This window comes from Lactuca sativa, chromosome 1 (assembly GCF_002870075.4).
Source record: "Lactuca sativa cultivar Salinas chromosome 1, Lsat_Salinas_v11, whole genome shotgun sequence".
In the NCBI taxonomy this organism is placed as follows: Eukaryota; Viridiplantae; Streptophyta; class Magnoliopsida; order Asterales; family Asteraceae; genus Lactuca; species Lactuca sativa.
In genome coordinates this window covers 70223845-70235046 of record NC_056623.2, presented here as the reverse complement: position 1 = coordinate 70235046, position 11202 = coordinate 70223845, and the positions used below count along the sequence as shown (strand labels likewise).

The 11202-nt window shown below is 38.0% G+C and overlaps 1 pseudogene; it reads left to right on the top strand.

Annotated features, from left to right (window-relative positions):
• The first annotated feature begins 8361 nt into the window (after positions 1–8361).
• On the top strand, positions 8362–9917 carry LOC111916562 (uncharacterized; annotated as a pseudogene).
• The last annotated feature ends 1285 nt before the right edge of the window (positions 9918–11202 follow it).

The following is an 11202-nucleotide window of genomic DNA, read 5'->3' as shown; positions in this document are numbered from 1 at the left end:
GGGCCGTTGTAGCGGGCGAGGCCCCGGATAGCGGGCGTGGCCCAGTATGTGCAGTATGTGGTTATGCATGGTATGTGGTAAGGTGGGGAACTCACTAAGCTTCGTGCTTATGGTTTTCAGTTTTGTTTTCAGGTACTTCCGGTAGCGGAGGGAGGAGCTCGGGGTGATCGCATGGCACACACCATAGATTAGTCAGCCTGGGAATGTTTACTCTGATAATAAACATGTGTTTTGAAAACTTACACTCAGATTATGTTTTGGAATGATGCTTTTGTTTAAAGTAATGTTTTATTAAAAAGAAATTTTTGGCCTTAAATTTTGGGATGTTACACACTCTCTCTCTCTCTATACTCGCATGAAGAAATCCATGACATCTTCATCTAATTTTTGGAGTTCCCTCAATTCCAAAACCCTTTTCACTTCCCACCTATCTTTTATTCTATGTCTCATCCTCTCCCGAATTTCATCGATATGTCCTCATCGGTGTGGAATTAGGTCGTCATTCATCTCTAACAACCAAATACGTACAAATGATGTCTACCGGTGCAGAAGAATCTGACGAACCACCATTAGGCAGCGCTTTCAAATATAGCGCACACTAATATCCTCTTTCTCTTCCTGTTCTTTCACATTCCCTGCTTCTTCATCTCTTTCTTCTCCTTCAAACTCATGGTTGCAGTAATTAAGGTGATTTCACTAGCCAACGTACTTTATCGCTTTAATCCAGGTATCCCATCTACATATAATTGTTCGAAAATATACCACAACTTGGAGACTCGATAATTGATGGATGAAATTAGAAGCTTAGACGGGAATTTATGTTTCTTCGATTTAGGTCATCCTTTTCTCAATCATATAGTCGACAACTTTGTCAAGGCCACCGTAGAAGACATATTTCACCCCTACATAAGGTGAGTATCTTAAATTTGTAACATCCCGTGATTCCAGGTATTTTCAAATCCTTCCCTCGGTAATTAATATGTCATGTTGGTCTTTGAATTTGGTGGAATTTAGCCCTAAGAGGCCCTAGGGGCAAATTTGTAGTTTTGGTCAGAGGGGGGAGTACGTTAGGCGTACTAGGGCGTGCCCTAGTCTGTAGGTTGTACGCATATGTATGCAGGGCGTACGTATGTCCAGGTGCAACCCTAACTTTTAAGGTTTGTAGGGTATTTAAACCCCGTTAAGGATCGTTTACCCCCATCCTTTCAGCCTCTAAGTCATGAGATCGTTTTTGGCAAACCTTAGCGTCTCTTTTGTGTGTGCGTGTGTGTGAGCTAAGAGTGTGTTCTTGTGTGGTTGAAGAAGAAGAATTTGCATCAAGGTGTTAGGAGAGTGAAGCAAACTTGTAGATTTGGGATCATCTTGTCATTTAGAAGCTCCAGAATGTAAAAAGCTTCCGCCTTTGTGCTTGTATTGTGTGGATCTTGTTTTGTTAGCTTTTTGGTACTCTTCTTATCCCAAAAGTCCCAATATTGTGCATGCTATGTTTTGGATGTTTTAAGTTGTCCTTTCAGACCCTAGGAAAGATCCTAAGTGATAAAAATGAAGTCTCAATGGCTAGAAGTGTCTCATGCATTTGGTAGAAAGGTCTTAATGGATTAAGACCGTGTATTAAGGACTTTTTTGATGTCCAAAGTCTCTAAGTTTGATACTTTATGGTTCTGATACATTTGGTCGATGGATCTGGAATTTGTGCTTAAGCCATTAAGCACTTATTAGAGTTTTCAACTCTATAAGAGTACGCCCCGCGTATGCAATCAACACCCCCGTTTCCAGTCAATGCGAGGCTCGCATACGCCCTGCATAGTTTAGGAGTAGGCCCAACGTACGTCTTCTGATGGGCCTTTGCGAGTTGAGCTGCAGTTTTGGGCTAGCTCGTCTTGGGCCCTTGTTGGAGTTTTTAAGTATGAGTGTTGGGCCAGTTAGAAAGTTGGGCTAATTATGGGCCTTGTATATTTTGGACTTTTTGGATCAAGGTTGGACTTGGGATTTGGCCCAGTTAAAGAAGAGTTAATGGACAATTATGAGTTAAGAGATTTGAAGTGATAATCCAATTATTAATTGGAGGTTTATTTATTATGATATTTCGAGGTTTTCATGAGCTAGCGGCCAGAGGTTCTGTTTGATACGTTAGTGTGAGGTGAGTTTTCCTCACTGTACTTGTGGGTTGAAGGCACCAATGTTGGCTTAGGGGATTGATATTTTGTTATGCATGTTGCTATGTTGTTATGATCTGTTAGATCGGTATCCTGATAGATAGGATGATGATATGCTTAATGGTCTGTTAGATCTGTTTGACTGCATGTAGACCATTATATGATTATCTGTTATATGTGTACATATTTGATTGGAGGCTGAGGCTTTTCAGCTTTGTGCGTAAGCCAACAAATCGGGGCATTCCAACCCGATGGTTGAAGGTCGACGATATTCCATCCCGAGGATGATTGGACCCATAGTATGTTGGCATTCCAACCCAATGGTTGGGGGCCGGGGGTATTACAACCCGAAGGTTGACTGGACCCATAATATGTTGGCATTTCAACCCGATGGTTGAGGGCCTGGGGTATTCCAACCCGATGGTTGATTGGGCCCATAGTATGCTGTTATTATATTTATATTATTGTTTTCATTGGTTTTTTTGGGGAAGAACCGCTAAGCTTTGGGATTACAGTTTTGGTTATGTTTTAAGTACTTCAAATGATCGCAGGAATGCGAAGGATTGATCGTGCACCTCCTATTGTTTTGTGTTATGATTTCTGGGAAAACTCTGATGTGAAACTTGTTTTGAAAATAAATTGTAATGAAGAATGGTTTTGTGTTTATTTTAAAAGTTTAAAATTTTCAAAATTTTTATGAGTGTTATAAAATTCTTATGACACTTATATGAATTTTGTAACATCCCAAAATTTAAAACTAAAAATTTAGTTTTCATAATGACAAAACTAACAACCAAATATGTTTATAAAAACCACAAAGGAAAATCAGAGTATGTCAATCAATCATCCAAAATACATCAGAGTCAAATAAGGCGGGAAACACGGTGTGTGCGATACGATCATCCCGATCTCTTCCTTTTCGATCTGGAAGCACCTGAAACATAGACTGAAAACCGTGAGCACAAATCTTAGTGAGTTCCCTAAACTACCACATATCATACAAACAATGGGCCTTTCCCTACAATTATCGGGCCGTACTCGGTATCAAGCCCCGCCCGGAACAAATCTGTCAGTAACATGAAATGGTCCCCGCCCAATCATACTCGTCTGTAACACCCCGAATCATGGATGGGAAATTAAGAGTTATAATGCACTTTGGAGGAACTACTCGACGAGTTGGTTGGTCCCGACTCGTTGTGTAGGGGTTGAGCTAGCCATGAGGGTTATGAAGCCTACTCGTCAAGTCGAAGGGCTGGACTTGACGAGTTGAGTCTGTATTGAGAAAACCCTAATTTTAGGGCTTGCACCCTATTTAAAGGCTCTTAAGCCATCATTTCCGCCTCCCTGACCATTTAAACACACTGAGAGAAACCCTAGACGAGCTTTATTCGTTGTGAGGGAGAGAAAGCCTAAAGATCTATTGTTCAAGTGCATTTTTAGAAAAAAGGCTGAAGAGCAAGAAGGTTTAGAACGAGAAGAAGCTTTGGATCCAATGTTATTTCGGTGCTAGCTTTCAATTGGAGGTAAAAAGCTATCTCCTTGGTCATTCCTTTTGTTAGATCTCTTTCTAGAGAGTTTTAGGGCTTTATCCCATCCATCTTTTGGATGGATTTGTTGAGCTGGTCATGGAAGTTAAGACTACATATTTGAGCTATATGAGTCCCTATGAGCCCACAGATTCGAGCTTTATCAAGCTTTGGGAAAGTCTTCAAGCACAAAGGCCTTTATGGAGCTTGTTTTGGCATCTTGAACCCTATATGCCATGAATGAACGTAAATGTTGCAACATTACATGATGATTCAGCCTTAGGAGGCCAGATCCAGAGTATGAGACGTTATCCCTGTCCAAAATCATCTGAATGAGGAAATGGAGTGAATAGACTCGAAGAGTTGGTGAGCCGACTCGACAAGTCGGTTAGGGTTTACCCGATGGTTTGGACACACGACAGATTCGATGAGTTAATGAGACAACTCGATGAGTTACAAGGGTTTTACCCGTCGTTGGATTCAGAGTGGACTCGACGAGTTGATGAGACAACTCGACAAGTAGGTAGGGTTTTCCTGATCTTTTGGATGTTGCATGGACTCAACGAGTTGGCTAGCAACTCGGTGAGTAGAGCCAGGTTTTCGCAATTTACTAAGTTTTGAGGGACTCGACGAGTTCATGAGTTGTACTCGGCAAGTTGGGTCAACATGGACTGTTGACTTAGGTGTAGACTTCCGTTGACTTTTAGAGTTGGATTAGTTTTGACTGTTGACACCCGTTGACTTTAGGGTTTTGGTCAACTGGTGATGTTGGAGGCCATGGAAGGGCGGAGATTTGACAAGCAACTCGAGTGCGGGATACTTTGCTTTACTCTGTGAGGTGAGTCTTCCCACTATACTTACCTTGAGTGTTAATTTGTGTGACCGGAGGGTCTTGTGTGTTTATATTGAGTATTGTGATATTATGCATTATGTCTTTGTGAATTATGCAGTATAATATTATGTGCCTTATTGAGTTAGGACCGGAGGGTCCAAACCGAGTTGTGAGACCGGAGGGTCTTCACTGAGATACCGGACTGGAGGGTCTGACCCGAGCTGTGAGACCGGAGGGTCCTTATTGAGATATATCCATGAGAGGCTAATTATTTGTGTGCGGTATTTTGGGGAACTCACTAAGCTTCGTGCTTACCGTGTTGTATGATATGTGTTTCAGGTACTTATCAGGATCGCGGGAAGGCACCGACTTGATTGCACACACGAGAGGGAGTTATGTTTTGAGGATCCTAGATTTTTATTTAACGACTATGGATATATGTTTTGATAATTTGATACTTTAGGGTTTTTGTGAAATGTGTTAATGAGAATTATGAGATTTTAAAATGAAAATTTTGTTTGAGAATTTACGGTGTTACAAGTTGGTATCAGAGCCTTGGTTTAAGGGGAATCGGATATATTCTCGGTTATGTACGGACTCAAACTGAGGATTTGAGAATTTTTTTTGGAAAATAAATGATTTTTATAAAGCGAGTAAGAGTTTAAAGAGAAACGAGACGGAGCAGTGTGTACAATCAGCCAGAGCCCGAGCGGTGATTTCCCAAAATACCATTATTTGTTTGCATTATGAGATATTAGAGTTGCATGCTAGAGAATAGGCTAGGTATTTCATAAATTAAGGCTAGGGTTGTCTGATTTATGACGCCTTAGCCTAGGGAATACTACTGATTGATATTATATGCTATTTGCTTTGTGTATGTGTTGAGTAAGAGTATCTAGCAAAAATCTTTTAGAGAGAGCTTTGAGTAAAGGAGTGATCTAGGGGAGATACTTAGATGTGCATTTGAGGGATATACTAAGAGAGTATTAAGGTACCCACGAGAGGTAGGGTTGCCTGAGTTCGGTAATGCCTTTTAGAGTTGCGGATAGAGCGAGTGGAGTTGTGTGCTAGAGGGGTTTTATGTGTTGGCCGGCAGAGGTGATTCGATGCCCGAATGTTGTTTGCTTTGTGCTTTGTGGAACTCTTGATGATGGGAAACAACTACTAAGTGAATATGATGATATTCAGGAGGTAGATGGTTGACATCATGAGGAGTTCTTCAGCAGTTGATGGCAGAGAAGTGTGAGATCCTAGGAAGAGCCTAGGGAGATACCTTAGTCAGATGAGTACGCTTATGTAGGAGAGTATTCGCTAGAGAGCGACCATGTGTAATGGTCCTTCAATTATTCTAGTGTCTCATATTTTGGCCTGGTTGTTGTTTCTTTGTCTTTTGGGCAGTATATGATTTTTTCTACAAACTTTCTATACACGTGTTTGTCGACTGTTATATATATATATATATATATATATATATATATATATATATATATATATATATATATATATATTATCCACCGCCTCAATTTTCTACGTGTTATAATTTTGGTCTCCTCCACCTTATCTTTTCCGTTTCGTCTCCATCTATCACCGCTCCCTCAGCGAATGCTTTTATTCCATTTTGGATTTGTCCTCATCATCTTCAGCCTATACCGCCACTAGCAACCCACTCCAGGCGCATCGTCTGCGACACACCCCAACCTACTAAAAGCATCGACTTTCTCCCCCACTTGTCTCAGCGAATCAGATCCGTTATTCACATCATAAGTGAACCCAAAATCGCCCGTCTGGAATCACACCTCATCGGTTGTGCCGCCACCTATTGAGGACGCTTTTGCTTCCAATCAAACACTTACAGAGGGCTGTTACCTGCTCCTTCATTTTACGCATCTGGAATTTCATTTACATCCATCACTGAAGATCAAAGGGTTTCAATTGGATGGAGAGGAACAACGGTGGGAGGCTAAGTGAAAGTCTATTTTGGATGAAATTCATCCAATCCATTAACTGATTTTTTACCCTAATTATATATTTGAGATAATTGTTGGACTTTCAGTTATTTGTGTATTATAGCAACCTACATTCATTTCATGAATTTGAGCTTTCGTATTCACAAGGTATTTTCATAGTAATTACGTACTTTTCATTGTTAAAATTTAAAATTTTTTGTAATGATCTTATTCACCTAAAGTACTGTAGCCAGAAGAGGTAAAATCTACAGTGCCTTTGTTCGAGATGGATGTATACAAAATGGTTATGAGATCCAAAGCAATTAAGCAATTATTTTCTCTGTTTCTATATTATTAATGAACCTAAGAGTGCATGGTTTTGTGCTTTCTTGAGTTTGAAGATGCCAAATGTCCCTTAATTGCTTTGGAAGCCTTCAAGGTTTGCTCTTCTTAGTTTTGATGGAATCAAGAAAGGAATGGAATTGATAATACCATTAGAATGAAAAAAGAAAACATTGACTGTTTGAAGATACGAAATGTCCCTTAAGTTTTGCTTCAATTCTACATTGTTCTTCTCTAAAGGAAAGAATCTTCAAAGTAATGGTGTTTAGTCGACATACAACTTCTCAAAATGCTCTAAATCTCCTGTTGAAAGCTCCCCATGGTAAATCTAATGTCTGAACTTTTTGATTCAGGTTTTACTTTAAAAAATTTAATCATCTGTTCATCTCTCTTGAATGCAAAGCTTTCCACAACCATTCAACAAGCTATTTTTACCAAAAATAGACAATAATAATATCGTTGAAGATGAAAAGGGGAAGATATATTATCTCAAATATATTGTGCTTGAAGGTGATATCTTTCTCTTTTTATTTATGTGGTTTAATTTTTGTTCTTGATAAACACGCAATCTTCAAATTCATGAAATTAATGTAGGCTGCTAACAGAAAGTATGTTGCTATTTCTTGCATTTAGCATTTTAGCTTGTTATTAACAAACCTTGCACACTGACTGTTATGTTCACTTTATGGTTTTATTGTTCAATTTATGAGAAAGTTGCCACATCATTTCTTTGAGACTGCATTTACTAAGTCTGCTGCTAAATCCATAGATTTATTTACTTTTTTTTGCTATTTTATTGGGTTAAAATCCTTCATTTTTTATTTTCTTTTTTAAAATTTATAGACCATGAACCCCAGGTGTTATACAGAATGTATCTAATAATGTTACATAGCTACCTGTTCTACATAAAATACCCCTTGTTGCCCCTATATCTGCCAAAGTCTAATCTCATTCTATAATTGATTTTGGTCGAATGTATTTGTTGTAGTAAACTGAAGGGTATTTGCAACTATAAGTATATCACTAATAGGGACATCCTTTTGAAATAGTTTTGCAGTGCTTTATTGTATTTATATTATCTGTCAGAAGTTATGGAAGATCTTAATTTGTAAATTATTAACTATTTTAACAGGGCTGCAATATAATTGTGCAGGGGGAGAATAAAAGATTGATATTCTTTAACATGCTTATGTTGGATTGTTCAGGTCAGAATATCACTTAAAATTTCGTTTTATGCATGCTAATATTGTGATTGCAGTTCAAAATTTGGACTAGGTTTCACATAATTCGAATAAAAAGATTGATGTGTCAAATTTCTTCATAATTTAAGCTCACGTGTAACATTTTTCTTAACTGTATTTCTAATTTGAATGGAGATTACTATTTTGAAAATATTACTATAACATTTTTCTTAACTATATTTCTAATTTGAATGAAGATTACTATTTTGAAAATACTGTAATAGGGTAGATTTTTGTTATTAAAGAAATAATCATAAGTAGGTTTCTATAATAAGCTATCATATCTAGGTAGATTTTAAAACATATAATATCTAATAAGGATATTTTTTTATAAAGTATAATGCTATGATTAGGTAGATTTTCTATCTAAAAGAGCCTCTAATCTCTGCATGCATGTATTATTGTGCCTGAAAAATAGAGGCATTTGTCTAGCATCCAAGTCCTGATACCATACAATCCTTCATTGATTCCATTAGATGGATTACTATCTAAAATTTAAAATCTTTATTCATAAGAGTCATAAATTATATATATTTTTACTGGAATTTGTTTAGTTTGTAGGAAAAGGTAAAATAAATATATAAAACAGAAGAACAAAAACGCCGATTGGAATACAAATCCATTATTTTTTGTTATGATAATATGATTTAGACAAAACTTCAAAAATGGTCCCTATGGTTTCCGAAAATATCAAGTTTAATCCCTAAGTTCAAAAAACCTCACAAATGGTCCCTGTGGTTTCAAAACTTTTAACAAATGGTCCTTCTGGCTCACTCCGTTAGTTTTTGGCCGTTAAGTGGAGGGTATTTATGTCATTTCACTGCCACATGGACCATTTATGAAGATTTGTCTTATTAAAAAAACTAATTATTTAATATTAAAGGGTCCCACCTCTCCTCTCTCTCTCTCTCTCACACACACACATACAAATATGGGTATGGGTGTAATAATCATCGACGGGTCCACTGTATGAGCCTTCGTGAATGACGAAACTCAGTTCAAAACCAGCGTCGACGCCCAGTTCGATTCCCTCGATGTCAACAACAACGGCGTTCTATCCAGATCCGAGATGCGTAAGGCTTTTGAGTCCATGAGGTTGTTGGAAGCTCACTTCGGAGTTGACACCGCCTTGGCCCCAGAGGAGCTTACCCGTCTCTATAATTCTGTGTTTCTGAGCTTCGATGAAGACCAGAACGACACCATTGATCTGGAGGAGTTTAGGTCGGAAATGAAGAAGACCATGCTCGCCATTGCCGTTGGGTTGGGGTCTTCGTCGATTCAGATGGCGGTGGAAGATGATGATCAGAGTTTTTTGAAAAAAGCAGCCGATTTAGAAGCGGCCAAGATATCTGAGAGTTCTTAGATCTGACGGTGCACTATTAGCTGTGATTTTGTTGTTCGTACTCTTTTATTTTATATAATGGCATGTTAGTTGTGATCATTGACATGAAGAACAAGGCTTTCTCCTTTAATAAAACCTTGAACTTCTTCAAAACCTTGGCCACAATTCTTCTCTCATATCTCTGATCTCTCACTTTTTTTCTCATTCACCGAATCTCGAAAATCGCAGCAATATCACACCCATTTAGTTTCAATCACACCCCGTGAAGGGAATTAGGAATTTACCTGCACATGACTGGAATTGAGAAGTCGAGACTGGTTGAACAATTCCAATGGTTTCTTCCAACCTAGACTAGTGAATAAGGGTCTTCTGATTTTGTTGCTCTCTTCTTTGAAAGAAACCATGGATTGTGATTGATGGTGGTGACAGGGTAGAAGTAAGGTGAAGGTAACAAAACGGAGGTAGGAGATACTTATTTTACTATTGAACAATCGAAATAAAGGGGTTGATGAAGGGAAGGGATAATGATGGATTTGTGTGTTTTGATCAGAGTAAAGTCATGAAATCACTTACCTTGGCCGATGTCACCTGGTGGTGATGATGGTAGAAGGAGCAGATAACAGCTTCAATTCTAATGGAGAAGGTGGTTGGATGTTTTTGAGAGAGAGAGAGAGAGAAAGAGAGAGAGAGAGACCCTTTAATATTAAATAATTAGTTTTTTTAATAAGACAAATCTTCATAAATGGTCACTGTGGCAGTGAAATGACATAAATACCCTCCATTTAACGGCCAAAAACTAAAGGAGTGAGCCGGAAGGACCATTTGTTAAAATTTTTGAAACCACAGGGACCATCTGTGAGGTTTTTTGAACTTAGGGACTAAACTTGATATTTTCGGAAACCACGGGGACCATTTTTGAAGTTTTGTCTATGATTTATTTATCTCTTCTAGTTAATACATGGGTATTAAAGCCAATATGTTGTTTTTTTGTATGTTTCACAAAAAGCACCCCAATTGTTCTAAATTAATATCCGATTTATTTGTAAAGTGTATCACAATAAACCAAGAGCCATTTTAACCAATTTTTAATGTATTTAATCTATTGGTTTACCTAACAGGTGATTGAAACCACAAGTGATAAAAAAATCACAAAAGGTTTTTGTTGTATGTAATTTTAAATGTTTGAAACATCTAGAAAATTTGAATACTTCCTTTTGTATCTATGAAAATTGATGAAGAATTGCTTTTGTAGTCCTTTATCCTAATAATTTTCTTTATTCTACTCCATAGATGTTGAGTGCCTCTCCTCATCAGCTTTTTTGGAATTCGGTTTGTAACGTCCCAAAATTCGAGTCAAAAAATTTCATTTTTAATTATATAACTTAGAAAATCATTTAACAAAACATAATCGAGAATATAACAATCCATAACACCATAGTAATCATGTCTCCAAAAAAATGTATCATAAAGTAGTAGTAAAATCAAAGTACAATCCCATGAATCACAAAATGCGTAAAAATTGATGTGTGTGTGATATACTTCTACCGTGCCGACTCCTTTCCCTTCACTGAAGAGGTACCTGAAACAAAACTAAAAATTGCAAGCACAAAGCTTAGTGAGTTCCCCCATCATACCACATACTATACAAATCACATACCGCCAGACATATCTAGGTGCCCGGCCTACCCTGTTGAGCATACCGGGGTGCTCAACCTACCCCACTGCTAGGCATATCTGGGTGCCCGACCTACCTTCCGGTGCGTCTCAACCGGTTATGAGGACTATTTTACCCCTACCACTACCACATAATAACATAA